This window comes from Eucalyptus grandis, chromosome 8 (genome assembly GCF_016545825.1).
Source record: "Eucalyptus grandis isolate ANBG69807.140 chromosome 8, ASM1654582v1, whole genome shotgun sequence".
NCBI lineage: Eukaryota > Viridiplantae > Streptophyta > Magnoliopsida > Myrtales > Myrtaceae > Eucalyptus > Eucalyptus grandis.
The window spans coordinates 6,351,926-6,375,806 of record NC_052619.1 but is presented as its reverse complement, the minus strand read 5'-3'; the positions used below and the strand labels follow the sequence as shown (position 1 = coordinate 6,375,806).

The 23,881-nt window shown below is 36.0% G+C and overlaps 1 protein-coding gene and 1 pseudogene across 1 annotated transcript in view; both read left to right on the top strand.

Annotated features, from left to right (window-relative positions):
* The window catches only part of LOC104445403 (protein PEROXIN-4), a 45,902-nt gene that overhangs the window by 4,779 nt on the left and 17,242 nt on the right, over positions 1-23,881 (top strand). The gene's annotated exons all lie outside the window — the stretch shown is intronic.
* LOC120286929 lies at positions 14-2,398 on the top strand (annotated as a pseudogene).

The following is a 23,881-nucleotide window of genomic DNA, read 5'->3' as shown; positions in this document are numbered from 1 at the left end:
CACATGTGCTACAATGCAGACACAGGCCCACAGCTTTACCAGGCAGATCCTTAGTAGTACTATTGATGTGATTTAGGTCTTGAGAGAAGAAGAAAGGAGAGAAAGGGAGAAATGTACCAATGCATCTTGTACATGTGCTCATTATATACATGCAAGTACAAAATGATTGAAGCATGCTGCACTAAACATTTATCTTGTGGCTTAAATTGATCTAAGATCTCAAATATTTGCTCTTGAAACTTTGTGTCTAAAAGGCTGATTAAACTTTGGGTGATTGCTGTCCAACATTGTGCATTCAGTTCTTGAGTTCCGAGTGTTTCTATGTCTCCCAATTTGCTCATAGGATCGCTAGGATCATACTTAAAAAGCTAGTCTAGATTGACAAGAGAGCAGCCATTTTTGGGTTAAACACCTGCTGTCTCTCTCCACTTATTACTTGAGATTTACATAAAGATCGGTTCTGTTAGTGTTATACAGAAAGAAATTTATTTGATACAGGATAAGCATGAGTATACATAAGAATTCGGATTTACTATAATAGAATGTAAAATGAAGTTATCACGACTTCATGCAAATTCTATTCTAATGGAAAAAGATTTACGTGGTAGAATAAAACCATTTAAATTACGGACTTTGTATAAATATTATATTTAATAACTGAATTTTGTTATATTTTTGTGCTATCTTATGAAAGTTAATATGAATATTATACTTGTTCTTGTGGATGTGATACTATATAATCACTTATTGATAATTGGCATGTTATATCCTTAATAGACTAATAATAAGATACAAAATAAGTTCCAAGCTCAGCAAACACCCAGGAGAGGGAAGTAAAACTGAAAATCATGTACATATGTGCATTTTTACCTAAAAGTACCAGTAATTTACTATTAGAGGATCGGTGATGATCTTGATTTAAATTTTTAACTATTGAACACCAGTTTCTGGCCAATTGAGCTATAAGAAGTGGGATTTTCTGCAGATCAACATCAAGTGACGGTACAGGGTCCAGCTAAACTTGATCCAAAAACGGACCTTCTCAGTGGAGAGGACTACAGCTCTCCTAAAGGCAGAGACTTCACTAGCACTAGTGCCTGTTGGACACCCACAGTCAACTGCATCTCAGTCACAGCAGAATGCACTTGTTCTTTTTCGATGTGTTTTGGACAGTAACAACAAGCCCAATACTATCAATACCCAGAGTGGCTATCCAACTACACAAAGCAATCCTTCTACTCCTCAATTCCAACAGCAGCAGAATCTGCAAGCTCCACAACTTGGGGTTTATGCTAATGGCAACATGCCAAACACGGATCAACGAGCATGATCAATCACCTTATTCTCAAAGCTCTGTTCCTGTTTGGAATGGCCATATTGTGCAGCAGCAACAGCCTCCCTCTCCTGTCTATGGTGCACTTCTGCTTCTTCATCAGTACCTGACATTACTTTCTTGGTGATGCGTATTTCGTCGGTTGGCTTGTACTGTACAACCTTATTTGGCATGTACTAGGGGCATGCTTGGTATTCTTTTCAGATTACTGAGTTGCTATGAGACTTAAGTCCTTTTGGCGGCGTTGACCTCTTCTTTGTGGACATAGCTGAACTCCTAACAAACAATCTTACAATCTGTTGAGCCTACAGCTTTGTGGTGTTTCGCAGGTGCTCAAACTAGTGATTCACTTACCACCACCCCCTTGGGAAGCTCAGTCAGTGGAAAACAGTCAGGTGATGGGCACTCAGTACCCCAACAAATGCAAGGTTCACAGGTGGTCGTCCTGCATGCACAACCTGCACTGAATGGATTGCATCTCCAGGCACCTTATCCAATGGGAATGAGCAAGCGATGGGCATGTACTTGCAACCAGTCGCAGGTGGCCACATGCCATTGCTGAATAGCCAGGTTGTTCCCATAAACCAAATGGTAGGACTTACCACCTCAGCCCATCCAAGGAGGTCCTTATATGGGATGGTTCCTCAGCCAATGCAAGTAGGTCAGATGGCTTATTTATATCCCCAGCAAATGTATGGCAGCCAGGTGGCAGCCTATGGCTATGGCCAACAAGGTGCTCAGTACCTTGACCAGCGGATGTATGGGCTATCGGTTAGAGATGACAGTAGCTTAAGGAACTCTTCATACCAGGTGTCCACTTCATCATATGTGCTGCCCATGAAGCCTTCGAAGCCAGAGGACAAGCTATTTGGAGATCTCGTTGATATGGCTAAAGTGAAATCGTCTGCAAAATCTACTCCAGGCAGAGCTGGTAGCATGTAGCAGTAGTATTTGCCAACAATGTTTTGCTTGTTAAGCTGATTTCTTTTGATTTTCTTATTTCAAAATTTTCTGTTATACATATTTGGCAGTTTCTTCTGTTTGTGGCCGTGTATTGACACTACTTGTTTGGCATTGAGATCATGTACATTCTTTGTAAAGGGGAAAGAAAAGGAAATCTCCTCGACCTTTTATCTCTTATCGGGGCAGAACTGTTAATAAGTGCGCATCATTAAGTTGATATAATTCTTATAGAATTTCGTAGTTAGAGTCGGTGCTACAGCAGATTTTATGAGAATTTGAGTGTGCTGAGAGAAGAATTTGTCAGGACGATACTTGGATTTTTGATCTAGCAGGATGACTGGCTTTTGATTTTGAGCATGCCGTCGTCACAATGGGCTCTCTTATCTTCAGAAGATGTACTTGTCTGTGAAGATTGGATGAGTGAGTTTGTATAGGTGTGTGTACATTAGAGGAACTCTTCTTCAGTATCAGTAGGGGAAACTACGTCTTGCTGTTCTGATCTCCATTTTGTGAAATGTAAATTGCTTGGCTTTTAGTGGTGTTCGTATTATCCTGTACTTGGTATCATCGTTATATTTGTAGGATGCTTTCGCCGAAAGTGAATCTCCGTCGTTTTCTTAGATTTTATGTAATCTTGGATTTAGCAATACTTGGCAAAGTTTACGGTACAAGACCTTTCCTGGGGCCGCTGTCTATATATATATATATTTTTAAATTGCCCTGGAAAGAAACATTGGTGTTGTTTTCCATCAATGGTACTTAAAACTCTCGTGATTGTGGCTAGATAGACCTTCCAGATTGACCCACGACATTCACTTCAAGATGAGCGGTGATTCTCCCATGATCAGAGTAGAGACTGACTTCATTGCAGAGGTGCCCTTTTCTTCTCGTTTTTGTTTTCACGACCAGGTGCGAGGAGAATGACTTCATAACGATTCACGGGTACGAAGATCGTGAGAGCGTTTGGATGAGACCATTGCGTAAACGGAGTGAAGACATTAAAGTACCTAAAGATTCTCTGGCAACGCCGATGCTCAAGGGAAATTGTCGCCTGCGCCCAATAATGGCAAAGCATCAGATTCGGTGAGTCTCGTATGAGGCTCGCATGCCCTATGGTTAACATGTGCTGGGGCTGCATCGGGTGTATGACGCAAAAACGGCCCATGATGCGAAGATGAGAAACGACGTACTTTACCCGTGAAGGAGAAACTAACGATTAGAATCTCGACTTTTTTTTTAGTCCAGTGGTGTAGCCAAATTTCAAGTACGCAAGTGCCCAGATATGCATGGTGACAAACAACCCATCGTTTAATGAAAATCATGTTAAATAAAGATATATTACCAGGCGATTACAAGCTGTTTTTAGTTAAGAAACATTTAAAACTAAAAATAAGTTGAATGATTTTCTTGTTTATGATTGAAAAAATAAATAAATAAACATATTCAAACGGCACATAGAGTGCTGCTAGGATTCAAGTATTTTTACCTTCGTTTATTAAAAAAAAAAATCTCGCTTTTAATTTATTAAAACGTTTTTTTTTAGATTCTTTTATGCCACATTATCCATATTTATTTAACACTATTTCTAGGGAGCAACATTTTCAATGTTTAAATGCTCCTTAAACCTTTATCTATTTTATTGTTCCATGATAACTTTCACTTGCAACTCATAGTTAATAGATGTCAATTAGCTAGAGCTAACAAAAGTAGCATATTGATAACATTGCCAAATTACTCGATTTTCAATATAAAAAATAATAATAGTAACGTTACTACTTAATAGAGGTAAGCAAATACCAATTACTAAAAGAAAATTTTTAAAAACTCACCTCTTATCACATGATATGAACGGGATCATCATGGATATAATGAGATGCAATTGTCATTAAAATTGCACAAAAGTTTCAAAGCTCTGAAACCTAATTATCAGTTTTGTGGCTAAGAAAGAAACTGTAAGAACAATCAACATCATTTTCCTGATTATGAAAAGCAAATAAATAAATAAATAAATAGAATATTCTAGATTTGTGAGAAATTCCCTTATGAAGTTTTGAAAATGACAAATAATCATAGACGACTAATATGCATATTGATTATATAGAATCAACTTATCGACACGTAAACAAATATGTAGATGGAGACTGGAGCGTGGAACAGATATGTACATCTAAAGGTTATTATTGCTCTACTTTCATAAAAGGTGAATAAGATATAAGACATGAAGAGTATCTGAGGCTAGATGGGTGAACAAGTCGTAGAGGTTCTTTAAGGCTTGGATGGACTAGTAGAAGGTGATTAGTTTTGTGGAACTAGAAGCCTGACAACATGCTTGGAGGAAGTAGCATGTAGAAGGTCAACAGTCAATTTAACGTGAAGGGTGAAAAGACTTTTTTTTTTTTTTTTTTTTTTAAGTTATGCATTAAATAGTAAAGCATGTAGATTTTCTAATCTTGGTACTAATCCTATTTTGAAGCAATTGACGCCTTAATTTTTGAACGTTTAACAATAACAGATACTTAGGGCATGTTTGGTAACCATCCCAACGGTGCCAAATTATGATTTTTTGTTCCCTGCATCGCCGGGATGAGAATCAAGAATAAAAAAATAAAAAAATTGATTCTTGTTCCGGGAACAAAATTGAGAATCAAAACTTTTCTTCTTCTCTTTTCTTTTTCTTCATCGACCGCCATCCCGCGATCGCCGCCCGCTGTCGCCGTCCATCGCTGCCCGGTCGCCACCGTCGCCGCCGTCGCCCGCTCGCTCGGCGATCGGGTCCAAAGTGAGCTCGCTAGAGGCTCGCCGAGTTAGGGCAAGGTCCGGCAAGCTCGCCGGAGGCAAGCCTAGCCATCGGCGAGGGTCGCCCAACCTCGTCGGTGGCCGGGGGCGGGCCTCGCCCGGCTGCCGGCGAGGCCAAGCCGACAAGGGCCAGCCTCGCCGAGGCCGGAACCGGCCTAAAGAAGAATTAGAATAGGAGAAAAAAGAAAAAAAGGAAAAAAATTATAAAAATTATAAAAATTATTTAAAAATTAAAATAAATTGATTTGGAACATAATCAATGAACACGGTACAAACGCAATTCTATTCCGAATCGAAATTTTGTATAGTTACCAAACGCGTTCTTTTACTCGGAATCGGTTCTAAACGAATCAAAAATAATCATTTCGATCAAAATTTGTTCCGAGAACATAATCGTTACCAAACGTGCCCTTAGTATCTTGAATAGACAAAATATTAGGAAATTAAAGTTTCTCTTTGGATAAAGGAAAACAAGTTATAATTGAACAATATCCTTCTTTTCTAAAGAATCTTCCTCAATCAAAGAAAAACAAGTCTACAACGGATGCACACATATGGAAGATGGCATTGGATGATGAGATAAAATCTATCAAGCGAAATAATACAGGGTCATCAACTAATCTTCCTCCTAGCAATAGAACTATACGTAAGGCAGGATTCGTGGCTAAAAGGTATTGTGAAAAAGGAGGACTTGACTACTTTGATGTTTATTCTCTGGTAACAAGGCTTACAACAATTAGAAAAATGATGGCTTTAGGTTCAAAAGTAATTTGGTAATTCATCGAATGGACGTTAAAACCTAAGAAGCACCGACACTCTCCGTAAGTCTTCGTGTCGTGTCTCGACACTCCGACACGTGTCCGACACGCTCCGACACATTCCGACACGCTGTCAACGAGTGTCGGAAAATCCGACACGTGGTCAATTCTTCTCGACACGTTCGACATGCGAGTCCCAAATTCCGACACGCGATTCCGACACGCACGGGGTCAATTTTAAAAATTTTCAATACTTGAGGGGCCAGAATGTAAATATATGAAAAAATATTGAAAATAACAAAAATAAGGGGAAATAAGAAAATTCTTGCTCTCAAGTTTCTCACTTATAAATCTGATCTTCCCGTGAGTGACGATGGAACGTCCTTTTTCTCGTCGTGTCGTTCCGTTGCCCCCACATACTTAAAGTTATAATTTTTTTTTTGTTTATTTCCGCCTCTCCAAGCATCGATTGCAAGTTATCTCTTTTGGTCTATGTTATCGGCATGTGAGTTATCTCTCACATTTTCCGTGGCGAATTTAGTGATTTCCTTTTCTTTTGGTCATACTTGAGAGTTCTTGTCTTGGATTTTCATTTTTCTCGAACCTTGTTTTGCAAAGTAGCTCCAAGCTAATCTATATCATGAATTCCGAACTCTGTCTAGGACTATAAAAATCTCATTAATCTCCGACAAGTATAAGAAAACAAGACATGTTCCTTCAAGTTTACTCTTTCATGTTTGCAATTTTTGAATTTCTCGTTCAATTTCTGCCAAATTAAAACAATGAATGATATTAACAAATGTTGGATTAATATTTTTAGTATAAATTAATTATATACTCTTTTATTATTTATTTATTTTTGCATTTATATAAAAAATATATATTTAATATATAACGTGTCGGAACATGTCGAAATTCTCTATTTTTGAGAAATAACGTGTCGGCATGTCGTGTCGTGTCGTGTCGCGTGTCGCGTGTCCGTGTCGGTGTTACATAGGTTAAAACTACCTCTGTAAATAGTGATTTAGATGGAGAAATTTATATCCATAGGGGCTATATAGAAATTGGTCAAGAAGATAAAGTTTGTAAATTGAATAAATTTTTGTGTGGACTCAAACAAACACCTAGACAATAGTATAAAAGGTTCAATGGAGAAATTGAATATTTTGGTTTTAAAGCCAGTAAAGCTGCAAATTGTGCTTTTGCAAAAGTCACAAATAATGGTTGTGTTGTTATTACTTTTTATGTTGATGATTTACTTATTTTTGGATCAAATTCGTAAATTGTTAAGAAGACTGCATCTTACATATATAATTGTTTTAGAGTTCAAAAGATTGGTACTGTGGATGTGATTTTGGAAATTAAGGTCAAGTCAGAACTGGGCCTTTTGCTTTTCATCGCCAATCAGAAAATATAATAAATAAAATGTTTTTGACTCAATCACATTTTAAGGAAAAAGCGCTTAGTAGATTAGGTTTTCCTAATGGTGAACCAAGTGGTGTGCCTTTGGGTCCTATTGAGTTAATATAATGATAAATCAACTGATCAAGAACACTATACTAAGATAACCTGATGTCTTATTTATGCTAGGAATGCTACAATACCCGATGTTGCACATGCGGTAGGAAAAATAAGTTGATTTACTTCTAATTTTGGGTGCATCTCATTGGAAGGTATTTGACAAACTAATGCGAAACTTTAAAAGAAGCAATTATTTGGGCTGAGTGATTATTAAGATATACTCTCGTTTCTGCATACTCCTTTGCGTCCTATAACGATTTATTGTGACAATAAGGCAACGATTTACATAGCCATATGAAGTATCACCATATTGGGAAAACGGTGAAGGAAGGTAAAAGTTGTAGTTGAGTACATGCCAATCAAGTCGATGTTGGCTGATCCTCTTACAAAGAGATCAATTTGTGCAAACCAATCAAAAGCTTTGAAGGAGATGCGACTAGCACCAATCATTTAAGGATTCACTGATTGTAGCCTTCTCTTTGTTTGTATTGCATACGAGTTGAGAGTTTAGTGAAAATTTAAGGGCAAATTGTCCAATTAGTCCTAAATCTATTATACATATTAAAATAGTCATCTAGTCAATTTTCGCCAAAAAATCTCTAAAATGGCAGTGTGAACGTAGGATGACTGGTAATAATTGAACTGTCATGTTAGCAATCTCCGATCAAAATTGATCAAAATGATTACATTGAAATTTTGAGTAAAGGTTTAGGATTAAATTTGCAATAAGACAAATTTTGACAAAATTGACATTCATATAATAAGTTTAGAATTAATAGGGTAATTTTTTTGAAAATTTAATCAATTGATCGATATGTTAACTATTACATTTCTTGTGCAGATTACTATGGAAATAGTGGGGCTAATATTATTTCGCCACAAAGTGAGATTGAACTTAATAGTTCTTAATGAACCCATAGCACAAGTGGAGCAAAAATGGTGGTTCAAATGCTTATGATGGAATTATCTTTTATTGGTTTGTGCTAATGTACAATGTGATCCGTAAACCTTTAATACATCCTTGAAATTTAAGAAAATGTTCAATGTTGTTCGTAGTACATTAATGGAAGGACAATATTGAATATTTTCATAAAATTCGTTATTGAACACGCATTTAAAGTTCGGGATTACAAATAAATTAAAAGTTCAAGAAACACATTGGACTATTTGAATAAATTAAAAGTTTAAGAACCATATTACATATTGGGCAAAAGTTTATAGACTCTTTGTGTCATTTTCTTTATGATCTATAACGCAATACCTTTAAAAGTTTGCTCACAGCGTCAACGTAAGAAGAAAAGGACAAATTGCTAGGACAAGGAAAATGAATTTTAAAGGAAAATTGACATAAATGGTCCATATACTTTGACTTGATGTGCTATGTGGTTCTCAACCTTTTAATTTATTCAATATGATCCTTAAAACATTAATCCAATGTCTAATGTTATTCTTGAATTTTTAATTTTTTTTCAATGCGGTCCATAAACTTTTGGTGTATGTTCAATTTAGTCAGTGAACTATATAAAAATGTTTCTTTGAACTTAAATGAATAAAAAGACAACATTGAATATTTTCATATAGTTTAAGAATTATATTGAACATGTACAAAAAGTCTAGAGATCACATTAAATAAATTAAAAATTCATGGACTATATTAAATGAATTAAAAGTTCAGGGACCACATTGCAAATTGGAGTAAAGTTCATGTAATATTTGTGTTATTATTCCAATTTTAAAAAGATTGCTAATTCAGAAGCAACATTACTTACTAATTATTGGGGACACTAAAAATATTCATTTGAACCCATTTGGTTTTGACTGCAGATCTCCATCGGATTTTCACCTCCATGGCTTTAAAATCCATCCATCGAGAAATAAAAACTTTTCATTTTCAATTTCCATATTTCTATTTTCGCAAAAATACGTCTGGCATCAAATTTTTTGGGATAAGTGTACTGAAATTCTCAAAACTTATCACAGAAGTGTAATTGAATTTTAAAACTTACAAAAAGTGCAATAAAGTCTTAAATTTTGTGTAGAAATGCTCTTAAATTTTTTATCCAGTTAGTATAACATAATTTTCATTCAGCAAAATTGCTCTTAAAATGTCAATTCACTTAATGGAAAGATTACAATAAAATTAAAAGTCATAAAAGGGGAAAAATAAATCCTCTTTTATGTGTGACTTGAGTATAGTTTATGTAGCATTATTCCCACTTCAAAAAAGAAAAATTGGAGACACGGAATTGAAGAATCTCTAAGAAAATTAAATTAACGTACCTTCTGGAAGTTAAATAAAATATCCATTTAATTTGGCATTAGAGTGAACTGAGAAATCAATCAAACTACCACAGAGAAAAGTTAAACTAAATCCACTTAATATAAAAATAAAAACTAAAGCTTTTGCTAAGATGTAATGGTAATTTTTTGTAATCCAAGGGTACAACAATAATTAACCAGCTACTTTATGGGTAACTAGTACAGCAACCCACCGCCAAGAACTCCCACTTACGATATAATGTGGTAAATAAAGAAAAATGACTAATAAACTGTTTTCAGCCCCAATCAAACCTTAGATTCAATTTTTTTAGGGAGAAATTTAATCAGCAAGCATGCTCACCAATTATTAAAATAATCGTTAGGAAAAAGAAATGCACTCTAGTATGTGTAGAAATTACATATCATATCCTTTCCTAAATTTAATTTGTTTTATCTTTGCTATATAATCTTTGTTATATGTATATGCTTGTTTATTTCTTCCATAACAAAACACTAACCAATGAACTGTCATCCTCCTGATCTGTTGTGTCCAACATACCGTCATGTCTCTTTTGTTTACCATTTCTAATATTTGGGGGTACATAAAAAAAGATGTTAATAAAATAGATTCTACTTAGGAAACAAAACAAAAACAATTTGGTTATGATGCAATATTATATAACAATGTAATTGAACAAAGTGATGACATTGTCCTATCCAATCACCATAACAAACAACTCTAACGAGTAATGATCGTTAGTTTTCATTCCTTTTTCTTTTGTTTTGTTCTTTTTAGTTGATAGAAAAAGCAAATCAAGTCAAGTGTGTGCTAGATGTCCTGCAACTCCCTCATAAATGTTGTGAAATTAGGTGTGCAATAATTGTCATTTTTGTGACCCTATATGTAGGGAACATAAAGATAGATTCAGATTTAAGTAGGTTTTTAAAAGGTTTAAGGAGAAGAAAGAGGCAAGAGATTTGCCTAGGATGGGAAATTAGGTGTGCAATAATTACTCTTTCGGTGACCCTCTATGTAGGGAACATAAAGATTTTTAGATTTAAAAAAACAAACCTTAAATAGGTCCTTAAAATACCAATACATATTTAGCTTAATTTAAGGGTTTAAGGAGAAGAACCAGTAAGAGATTTGCCTTGGGATGGGAAATCACTTGACTAGCAAATTACCATAACAACTGCAGTACCACTCTATTCTTCAAAAACTTCTACCATTTAACACAAATTGAAAAGCAAAGTGTAGCCAAAATTCACTAGTAAAATATAATTAAATCATAAAAAGTTCAAAATACTTAATATAAACCATGAATATATAACTTCGCATCTTGTTAATTCACTTGAACTTCCACTCAAAATAAACGACTTTTAGACAGTGCTATTAGGAATATATAAAATAATTATAAATAATATAATATAATATACAGTGGTAAAGATAGATATTATGTTAGGGTTTCGGTCTTGATTATCGCCGGATAAGTAAAAATAGATATTGTACCCCTTTGGCGTAGGGACAGATGAAATGCCTACTGCTGGCCTGGCGCGGCCTTACGGCCAAGTCATCTTAATTAGGCGTGCGGACTGCCAGTCCCGTTACCCCCGGTTATCGCACCTTCCCGAATAAATGTTGCGAAAATTAGGCGTGCAATAATTTCCCTGCAATAATTTCCTTTCCGCAGCGTGCAGCCCTGCAACAATTTCCCGTGCAGCGTTCCGTCCAATAATTTCCCTGCAATAATTTCCTGCAGGTGCAATCCAATTAGCACGACGGCTCTTGGACCGGTGGATGGCAAGAACTCAGTCAGACTTTGTTCAAGCAGGCGCGCAGTAGAGAGAGAAGAGTGTCGTCTGCTTGGGGGTTGGTATTCCACCGCGTGAGGATGAGCATTGATCGTTTGTTCTCTTTCCTACTTTTTTTATTAATAACAAAGGCAAGTCAACAAGTCAAGTCGTGCTGAATCTGACATTTCAATAAAATCACCATGTGAGCTCCGCATCTGAGCAGGTGTGGACTTGTCAGTGACTCATGTCGAGAAGCACGAGGAGCATGTGAGCACGGCTCAGTAGTTTTCTTTTTCACCTTTCGTGGTAAAATTAGAAAAAAGCAAGTCCAGTCGAAGTCCTGCAGGATCTCGAGTCTCAATCAAAGAACCCCTGGTTTTCTCTCAATAAAAACAGGTCGCCTCGGTGGGAGCAAAAGAAGAGGGGGTCGACAATATTCATAAGGTTCATTTACAGAGTTGTATAAAGCACTTGATGTGGATTTTATGGTCTACATTTTATCAGGATGTCAATCACTAAGTTCGGATCGTTCAAGGTTTGCGCAAAGATGGAATGGCATGAACATGTGTTGCCAAGTATAAACCTACGATTCCACCCACTTAGGAGTGGCCAGCTATAATAATGCCTCATGCGACCGTGAAAAGGAAAATGATAAGTTGATTAGAGTCATCTTATTTACGATATGAGATGAAATTAACATTGCATATGTTGATTGAAGATATTAAAGTACCTAAAGATGCTCTGGCAACAGTGATGCTTTATTTCATAGGTGCTCGATGATATAAAGCATCGGATTTGATGAGTTTCGCATGAGACCCGCAAACTCTATGGTTTACAAGAGCCGTGCAGTGTGTCAGGTATATTTTGCAAAAACGGCCTGTGTGGTTGAGCTGCTTTGGGAAATGCCCACGGAGATGGGGAACGACATACTTCACCCGCGAAGAAGAAATTAACGATTAGAATATCGTCGTTCTTTAATCCAATGGTTTGACCAATTTCAAGTACATAAGTGCCCAAACATGCATGGTGACAACCCATCGTTTAACGAAAATGATGTTAAATAAAGATATATCATCGGGCGCTATTAAAGGTTGCTTGTAATTAAGAAACATATAAATAACTAAAAATAAGTTGAATGTTTTTCTAAAATAAGAATGTTTTTCTTAAAATAAGTTAAATGATTTTCTTGTTTATAATTGAAAAACAAAGATAAACATATTCAAGCGGCACATGGAGTGCTGCTAGGATTCAAGTATTTTTACCTTCGTTTATAGAAAAAACAAATCTCGCTTTTTAATTTGTTAAAACGTTTTTTGGAATTTTTTTTTGTTATTCCACATTGTCCATATATACTTTACACCATTTTCAGTGAGCAACATTTTATAAGTTTAAATGCTCCTTAAACCTTTATTTATTTTATTGTTCCATGATAACTTTCAGTAGTAACTTATACAGTTAAAATAGATGTCAATTAGCTAGAGCTATCAAAAGTAGCACATTGATAACATCGCCAAATTACTCGATTTTCAATTAAAAAAAAACGTTACTATTTAATAGATGTAAGAAAATACCAATTACTAAGAGACAATTTTCAAAAACACACCTCTTATCACATGATATGAAAGGGATCATCATGAATATAATGAGATGCAATTGTCATTGAAATTCCACAAAAATTTCAGAGGCGCTGAAACCTAATTATCAGTTTTGTGGCTAAGAAAGAAACTGTAAGAACAATCAATGTCATTTTTCTGGTTATGAAAAGCAAAAAATAACAATAATAATAATCTACTTCCAGATCTGTGAGGACTTCCTTTATGAAGTTTTGAAAATGACAATATAATCAAATGCTACTAATATGCATATTGGTTGTGTAGAATTAGCTTGTTAATGCACAGACGAATATGCCAATGGAGTATGGAACAAGTACATCTAAAGGTTGGTAGTGCTCTGCTTCCATAGAATTTGAATAAGTTATTAGATGTGAAGAGTATCTAAGGCTAGATAGGTGAAAAAGTTGTGAGGTTCCTTAAGGCTTGGATGGACTAGTAGAACGTGAACAGTTTTGTGGAACTAGAAGACGATAACATGCTTGGAGGGACCAGTATGTAGAGGATGAACAGTGAATTCAACGTGAAGCGGAAAAAAGACCTTTTTTTTCTATGGATTATGCATTTAATAGTAAATGATATATATTTTCAAGTCTCAATGCTAATACTAATTTTGAAGCAACTGACGCTGAATTTTTTAGCGTTTAACAATAAAAGATACTAAGTCTCTTGAAATAAAAAAATTAGGAAAAGAAATTGTTCCTTAAGATAAAGGAAAGCAAGTTAGAATTGAACAAGATCCTTCTCATTTTAAAGCCTCTTTTCCAAATAAAGAGAAACAGTTACTTGGACAGAGTAAAAGAAGAAGAAGAAGAATGGAAAAGTCTCTGGACTTTTCTTTACTTATGTTATTGATTTAGTGGATGATCCAAAGAGTTCTAATGATGCTAAGTCTAGACCGGATCTACATACGCGGAAAATGGGAATGGATGTTGAGATAAAAGCTATTAAGGAAAATAATACGTGTCATCAGCTAATGTTCCTCCTAACATTAGAACTATAGGATCTACATGGGTTTTTAAAAAAAATAAAAATAAATGAAAACCAGATTGTACCATACGTAAGGGAGGATTAGTGGCTACAAGGTATAGTAAAACAGGACTTGATAACTTCGATGTTTAATCTCTGGTGACAATACAATAGCGATGGCTTAGCTTCTATACATAATTTGGTAATTCATCAAATGGACATTAGAACTGCCTTCCTTAATGGCGATATAGATGAAGAGATTTATATTGATCAACCGGAAGGTTTTATAGAAATTGGTCAAGAAGATAAAGTTTGCGGGGCGCGCACATAGGAAGTGCTAAAACTTTGTATAGGGGGACACTTAAGTATCAAAAGTTTCAAAAAGTACATTTAAGTGCTAAAATCGGTGAAGAATTGGTTGGAAAGTGCTAACGGTGAGAAATTCCGGCTAGAGTATTGACTTGGCATTTTCTGACAGATTTATTTACTGAGGTGGTAATTTTTAAAAAATTATCCACGTGGCAATTTAAAATGCCCAATTACAAGCCCCCAAAATTATTATTTAGTATAAATATTAATTAAATTAATTTTAAAAAATAAAATTTTTAAAAAGGGAGAAGCAATAGCAAATCAATGAGGGCTTGATTTTGGGGCAAAACGACATCGTTTACACATTCATTGCTGAGTAAACAACTCCAACGAGCCACGTAAATCAATATATTTTAAAATAATGCCACGTTGGATTTCCAATTATATTTTCACCTAATAGCATTGAATTGTCCTAATTTTCAAAAAAAAAGTGACATTTAAGTATACCTTTTATAACTTTTGGCCTTAAAGTGTCTCTTTATGCCAAGTTTTGGCACTTCCGGTAAACTTTAAATTGAATAAATATCTGTATGAGCTTAAACAAATACCAAGACAATTAGTCTTAAAAGTTCAAGTGAGGGATTAAAAATTTTGGCTTTAAAAGTAATAAAGCTGAAAATTTGTGTTTTTGCAAAAAGTCGCAAATAACGGTTGTATTGTTGTTACTATTTATGTTGATGATTTACTTGTTTTTGATCGAATTCGGAAAATTTTTGAGGAGACTACATCTTCCAATAAAAATTGTTTTAGAGTTCAAAACTGTGAATGTGATTTTGGGAATCAAGGTCATTAGAAAAGATAACAAAATATTTTTGAATCAATCACATTAGTGCTTAATAAATTTGGTTTTCCCAAATGTGGACTTATGTCCCTTAGGGTCCTATTGAGTTAGTGAAAAATAACGATAGACGGTTGATCAAGAACAATATTCTAGGATCACAGGATGTCTTATGTATGCTATGGAATACTACAAGACCCGATATTGCATAGACAGTAGGAAAATTGAGCAACTTTCTCGGTGCATTTCATTAGAAATTTGATAGATTAATGGGATATTTATGACATACGATGCATTTTGCATTCTTTTCCTGTGGTTCTTCTCCTTCATTTGGGCATTATTCGAGTTGGGCTTGAAGAAATTCTAAAACGAAGTTCACATGCATTGCATTGTCTCCTATGGAATCGGAGTATTATAGTGCCATGTCATTAGCCAGAAAAGAAATTGTTTGTAACGAAGAGATCGCCATTAAGTAAGATTGAACTTAACTGTTCGTAACGTATCCATCGCACAAGTGGAGCGAAAATGGTGGTTGCGCACGCTTCTGATGGGATTCGCCCTTATGAGTGTGGAAGTCATGGTCGCTTCCGATGAGCCGTGGTAATGCTCTTAAACTCTCGCTAGGCTAGGATAAATGCGTGATTCATAACGCAGTGCCTTAAAAAGAACCTACAAGTCTTGTGCAATGTAAGCGAAATCAAATTTGCAGATTTAAGATCAAGGTTCCTCCTCTCAACTGTTACACTTTGTTTCGCCATAGGTTCGAGAATATCTACTTATGGTTCACGCCTTGTATCGATACTTAATATTTTCCTTGGAATTATTCTTCCACAGAACAAAGGGGGGAATGTCTTATTTTCTAAAATGATTATTGGTTAGTTAATTTATTTTGTTATCGAGAGTTTTAAATTGGGTAGTACTTATCTTCTCTTTTTAATTCTTATCCATTTGTTAGTTTATTGCTTTTTATAATTGGGTTAATATTATGAAAAATCTCAAACTGGTATATCCGTGACAAATTTAACAAAAACTAACTTTTGGATCACTTAAATTAGTACATGTGTAACATATTTTATCTTCATTAGTTTTCATCAAATTTTATTATGAAGTTGTTAAATTGGATGACGCATGACAATAACTCAGTTGACGTGACAAGTTCACATGAAAATCCATAAATCTTTCTTTGTTTCTTTAGTTAGCCCTAATTTGAAAACAAATAAGGCCTATTCTCTATCTCCCTTGAAGCATGAAAAACCCTAGATCATCTTCCGATGAACTTCATCAATAGAGTTGAAAGATGACGTGCTTCTATTCAGACCACTTTTAATTGAAGCCATCGAACATTCGAACATCTTAATTCGGTGATAACAAGCGGAGGAAAAAAAAAATCAAAGACGAGAACATTATCAAAGATAAAAGTGAACTCTAACGAGTTTTGATGCATAATCACGAACACGAAGAAAAAAATGAAGGAGTGTGCTCGATGAAGGGGAAGTCAAAGAAAGGTAAGAGTGCTTTAAGGAAGAGAAATAGAATGAGTCCTATTTGTTTTCAAATTAGGGCTAGTTGAGAGAGAGAGAGAGAGATATGAATTTTCACATGAACTTATTACATCAACTAAGTTATTGTCATGTGTTTTACAGCCCCAATTTCACAGTAAAAATTTTTTGCACAGAAATTAATAGAGAGTAAATTATGAATTTTCCCCTGAACTTATTAGATCAACTAAGTTATTATCATGTGTTTTAACAGTTTCACAGTAAAAATTGACAGAAATGAATAAAGAAGAAAATGTATCACTTGTGTACTAGTTTGGGGTCTTAGATGACTCAAATATAAGTTTGTGGTAAATTTGTTATGTGTTTATCAACTTATGATTTTTTGTGATCCAAATAATTAGTTTATTTATATCACAAATGTAACAACTTATAATTTTTCATGATATTAATCCTTCAACATTTAACAATTTCATAACATAAGAATTCAAAGGCTATCATCGAACAATTGTGTCCATTAGCATCCGCGTCGTCTCTTTTATCTATTTATCCATGGCCATCTTCTACAAAACTAAGAGATCACCATTACCATTACTATCATCTATTCCTTCTTCTCCTCTTCATCCCCTTCATGCTTTCTCTATATTGGCCATCACTTCGAGGCTTGAATCCCATTCATCCTTTGCTGGGTAAGCAGACTAAGCGAGGAAGATTAGCGCATGAGCATTGTATCCCAGAGACCGGATTTCTATAGGAGAGGACTGCATTCGGTCACGAGTCTTATCTGTCTTCGTCAGGAAATTTCATCTCTTCCTCAAATTCCCCAACACATGGGTGGGTCGTCTATGTGGGCTCTGTTTGGCATCTTTTGTGGACTTGTATCTATCAAAAATGGACTTTCCCATCGTGAAGATGCCGGACTAATCACCTTTTGCAAAGTTGTTTGATTCGTAGACACCAAAACAAAGGACATGTTACGTGGTGGTGAGCCTCCTTGCCGTCGCTGATGACCAGAATTTCTTCAACGCAGTTGTAAACTTTTATTGAAAAGTGCAATTGCATTCTATAATTGAGCACTGAATATCTTACTGAAAAGTAAAAGCAGATTCTACACCTTTTAAAGTGCGATTTGTAGGTGATTACCAATATAAATATGTTGATATACTTGTGCAGGTGACCTTGATTAGTAGCAGTATTAATGAAATTTGAACATGTGATTCAAGTTCCCAAAATAATATTCGACTCCCCAACTATCTGAGCCAACTTTAAGGGATCGAACCTATGGTAGACGTAATTAGCATTAGGCTAAAATATATTTAACCTCCATCACGTTTTATTATATGACAAACCGTGTCTAGTCATTTCTTTTTTTTTTTTTTTTTGGTGAAAGGTAATAAATATAATGAGGAGAGCCAAATGTACAAAAGATCACGGCATCAGAACATATACTCAATATGACAGATCATAATGAGTGAAAGGATGTCGGGATGTAAAAGCCACGGCATCAGAACCTTGTCTATCTTTTCATCTTTGGTAAAAAAGAAAAAAAACAATTTTGTTTATAAGAGAGGTACAAATTTATTTGGTTTTCTTTCATATTCCAATTTCTAACCCACCCAGGAGCACAATCCATGGGAGGTCCACAAGAAGTGCAAGGCGCTCTCATATATTACTATTTTTTTCTTAAAAGGCAGGATTAACACTGATTTTTAGTCATCAAAGTGGGTGAGTCAAAAAAAGCAAAGTCATTTTCTCTGTAATGCAACGGAAATCATGCGTCCGCCTCCTCCTTGGCTCCATTTCTTGTGGAACTTGCATCAATGTTCGTTCCATTCATCTTTGGAAAAATTTTAGGTGCATACTTCTGTTTTACACCATTTTTACACTTGATTACGATAATGTATCATAACGTCACTTTGCTTTGTGATATTTCAATAATTGATTACTACGACCCGTCCTAAGGTTGTATATTACGACAGTAGCATCCGTTAAACTAAGAGATCGCCATTAAGGCTACTCTATCCTCTGTTCGTTCTTCTCCTATTCGTCCCCTTCATGCTTTCTCTATATTTGGCTATCTCTTTAAAACAGAAACTACGCGAGGAAGATTAGACTCAGAACATTGTTTACTAGGAAGCGGATTTCTGTCGGAGACGACTGCATTGGGTCACGAGTCTTGTTGGGGAAATCACTGTCTTCGTCAGGAAATTCCATCTCTTTCCTCGAATTCCCCAGCACATGCAAGGGTCGTCTATGTGGGCTCTGTCTGGCATCTTTTGTGGACCTGTATCTATCAAAAGTGGACCTTCCCATCATGAAGATGTCCAACTAATCACCTTTGCAAAGTCGTTTTATTCGTAGACACTAAAACAAAGGACATGATAGGTCCAGGCCAAAAAACAAAAAAAAAAGGACATGTTAGGTGGTGGTGAGGGCTCTCGCTGTCGCCAATGACCAGAATTTCTTCAAAATAGTTGTAAACTTTTATTGGAAAGTGCAACTCATCCTAAAATTGAGTACCGAATATCATACTGAAAAGTATGTACAGATTCTACACCCTTTACAGTGCGATTTCTAGGTGATTAGCAAAATATGTGGATAACAAGGACTTCAAAATCGATATATGGATTTTGAACAGTTAAAGATTCCATTACATAAACTTTATCCACGACATCGACTTATCTTTTTTTAAGAGAAAAAAGAAGAAGAAGAAGAAAAGGACAAATTGTGGAGACAAGGAAAATATATTTTAAAATATAGCTAATTCAGAAATCACATTATGGCAAAGAAAGAAGAAGTAAGGCATCTGATTGCAAGAGAATTAAAGCGCGTTTGAATATTTCCGTTTAAAAATTGTTCGATAAATAGAAATAGAAAAAAAGTGTTTACGTTAGGGGGCAATTTTGAATAAAAACGCGTTTGATAAACTTCGTCTTAAAAAATGAACAAACACATTTGATAAATTTGTGTTCTTTTTTGTTTCTTTTAATTTTTAATATTTTTATTTTATTTTTCTTATTTTTCTTTCTTTTTTCTTTTTCTTTTTCTTTTTTCTTTTTCTTTTTCTTTTTTTTTTTTTTGACCGGTGTCGGCCTCGCCCAACCACGGTGAGGCTCGCCGGCCCCGTGCAAGCCAGAGCCTCGCGTGGTTGGGCGAGGCTCGGCCTCGCCGGGGCCGGGCGAGGCCGAGCCTCGCCAAGGGCGGTGACGCTCGGCCTCGGGGCTTCGGCGACGCTCGGCGAGGTCACCGACCCTCGACGGCGTCGCCGCCCTCAACGATCGCCGTAGGCCATGGTTGAGGCCGACGACCGCCAAAGAAAAAGAAAAAAAAAAGAAGAAAAAGAGAGGAGAGAAAAATTTGTTCTTAAAAATTGTTGAAAACAAGAAACACGTTTTTTGTTTGCTTTTTGTTCCAAATGTGTTCGGGAACAAAAATAGATTTAACAAAAACGCAACAACGCGCGTTTGCATTCTTTTTTGTTCCCCTGGAAAAAAAAAAAAAAAACAGAAATTTTGTTCATAAATAGAAACAAAGAACATTAACAAACAGGCCCTAAAAATATTTAATTTGAACCCGCGGTCATGGAGGTCGTGCCCTCGTGGGACTGCAGATCTCCAGTGGGGGTTGCGACTTCCATGGCTGCGGCTCCCTCTCTCTCTCTCAAAATCAATCCATCGGCTGGAGAAGAGCCCGGCCACCACGACCATGGAGGTGGTGGTGCTTACACGACCATAGATGAAAAGTATATCTTCACAAACTATTATTCCAGATAACAAATTTTCAAGGGAAAAAAATTCATTGAAAATAGCTAGAGTCAAGCTCACTTAATTTTTTTTTGTTAGAAAGGGAATTAAGAATGGGTTTGGTGTGTTTTACATAACATATCACAATTTATCAAATTTCTATACTATGAACATCCTCAAAAGGAATCTATTGATTCTTTCTCAGTTGGTCGGATTGTAAGAGCAACGATTTACTTAAGTAATCGAAATTAAATCTTTTAAGTTATCTTTCCTTCATGATCATCATAATAAGTGGAAAATTACTTAAGTCATCTAACGATATCTTGTTCTTTTTGGCTAATTAAAGGAATTTATTTGTCCATCATTAATATTAAATATCATTAGAATTTCATTATTATCTCGCATGACATTATAAAAGACAACGAAACAAATTTTGAGGAGGAAACCTCTTTGATGCTTCTTGCAGCTCCCGATTGGAAAGAATTGAACCGTTTAGCTAAAAGAAAATTATTCAACCTTCGAAAAAGCTAAAGGACTTCGGTTAACACTGATATTGCTTCCATAAATGATGGATTTCTGTTCCAAAGAATCCAATCTCATATCCTTATAACAATTGAAATTTGATGGGGCTGAACTGTTCTGGAGCTACGATTTTCTATTTCCTTTTCATAACTCATATGCATGAAGGTAGAGCCCCGGCTCCTTGAAGGCTCGTGGAGTACTTGGCAAGGCTCATGATTCGGTTATGTTCAAGCATTTGCCCATGTAGATGACCCCGACTCAGAGCAGTTTTGGTGATTTGAACATGTGATTAGTTCCCAAAGATAATAATCTTTGACTATCCGACTATCCAACTATCCGAGCCAACTTTAAGGATTCAACCTTTAATAGATGTAATCAGCATTAGGCTAAAATATATTTAACCTCTGTCACATTCTATTTTTTGACAAACCGTGTCTATCTTTTCATCCTGGGTGATTTTTTTTTTTATTTTTTATAAAAGGTACAAATTTATTTGGTTTTCTTTTAGATTCCAATTTGTAACCTACCCAGGAGGACAATCCATGGAAAGTCCACAAGAAGCGTAAGATGCTCTCACTTTATCTATTATTTTTTCTTAAAAGGCAGGATTAAAGCTGATTTTTAGTCAAATTGGGCGAGTCGAAAAAAGCAAGTCACTCTCTGTAATGCAAAGGAAATCACGCGCCCGCCTCCTCCTTGGCTCATCCATTTCCTGTGGAACTTACGCTAGTGTTCATTTCATTCATCTTCGGAAAATTTTTAGGTGCCTACTTCTGCTTTACAGCATGTTTGCACTTGATTATGATAATGTATCATAACGTAACTTTGCATTATGATGTTTCCATACTTAATTACTAGGACCCATCCTAAGGTTGTATAGTACGCCGTTAGCGTCCGTTATCGTGTCTGTCGTCTCTTTTATCTATTCGTCCAGATGCATCTTTGAAAAAACAGAAACTAAGAGATCACCATTAAGGCTACTTTATCCTCTGTTCGTTCTTCTCCTATTCGTCTCCTTCATGCTTTCTCTATATTTGGCTATCTCTTTAAAATAGAAACTACGCGAGGAAGATTAGGGTCTGAACATTGTTTCTAGGAAGCGGATTTCTACTGGAGACGACTGCATTGGGTCACGAGTCTTATCGGGGAAATCAATGTCTTCGTCAGGAAATTTCATCTCTTTCCTAGAATCCCCAACACAGGTGGGTCATCTATGTAGACACTGTTTGGCAGTTTTTGTGGACTTTTATCTATATTTAGAGTGCGCTTTGTAACCATTCCACTACCGAAAATAATTTCTGATAAAATATGATTTTTTTTATTTTATTTCCAAGAATAATTTCTATGCATTTAAAGGTATTTGGTAGAATCGTCCAAAATTTCATTTCCTAATAGAATTATCTTTAACACCGTTCTTAAAATTTCTAATCCAAACTATTTTCTTTTAATTTTTTAATAATTTTATTATTATTATTATTATTTTCTTTTCTTTCTCTTTTCTTCAAGCTTTGGCCGATCGCCGTCCTTGAGATGACCGACGATCGACCTGACAAAGGGCTAGCGACCTCACTGAGCGTCGTTGGCCCCTTGCGAGGCCGCGCCTCGTCGACCGAGCCTTGTCGGTAGCTAGGCGAGGCTCGGCCCAACCTTGGCTGGAATAGGAGTCTCGCCAAAATTTGGCGAGGCCAAGCTCACCAGTGCCGATGGGGCTCGACCTCGTCAAGCCCTCGCAAGGTTGGCCTCACCTTGGCCATGTGACACCAACCTCGCGGTGGCTCGGCGAGATTAGGGTCTCGTCGGCTAGTGGGCAAGCTCGGCCTCGCCCAATCGATGGTAGTGGACAGCGGTGACGGCAGTGGAAGAAGAACAAGAAGAAAAGAAGAAGAAATACAAAAAAAAAAAAAAAAAAAGGAAAAAAAAAATTGGGTTGGCTTGATTCTTGAATTGTTTCTGAAAACAAAAAAGTAACTTTTTTTACTTACTGATTCTATTCCAAATCTATTCTCAGGAACAAATTTGTTCGCGGAAACAAAAAATTTATCATAAGAATTTCTGTTTCAAATTTATTCTTAGGAATAGAATAACATGATCAACTATTATTTGACAAGTTACCAAATATGCCCTTAGCGGCCTTTCCCATCATGAAAATGCCGAACTAATCACCTTTTGCAAAGTTGTTTGATTCGTAGACAGCAAAACAAAGGGAGCACTGCTTCCGCGCAGGTGTGGACTTGTCATTGACTCGTGTCGGCTAGCACGAGGAGCATGTGAGTATGGCTTATTAGTTTTCTTTTTACCTTTCGTGTTGTACTCAGAAAAAGCATGTCAAGTCGAAGCCCTGCTGGATCTCAAGTCTCAATCAAAGAACCCCTGGTTTTCTCTCAATAAAAACAGGTCGTCTCCCTGGGAGCAAAAGTAGAGGGGGTCAATATTCATAAGGTTCATTTACAGAGTTGCACAAAGTACTCGATATACATTTCACGGTCTACATTTTATGGCGGGATGTCAATCACAAAGTTCGGACTGTTCAAGATTTGCGTGGAGATGGAATGGCATTAACTTGCGTTGCCAAGTATGAATCCACGATTTCACCCTCTCGAGTGGGGCCAGCTATAATAATGCCTTGTGAGTCCATGGAAAGGAAAAAGAGAATCATCTCATTTACGATATGAGATGGATTTAACATATGGTCACAACTCAATTAGGTGTTTGTGCAAACAAGATGATCACTATCATCCAACTTGCCCAAGGCAAGGACATACAAAGCCTTCCATAATTACTATGAATCAATTGTTAATTGCCTCGATTATCCAATAACTATATATTGTAAATTCTTCCGCCGTTGTTGATATATTAAAGATCCTACTATTCTTGTAGCTCTCTTCAAATTAGGCTACAGAGTCTCCCTCGATTCCACTCTTTGACAAAATGTCCGCGTCTAATCTTCAATCAACCTTAAACAGCTGTAAC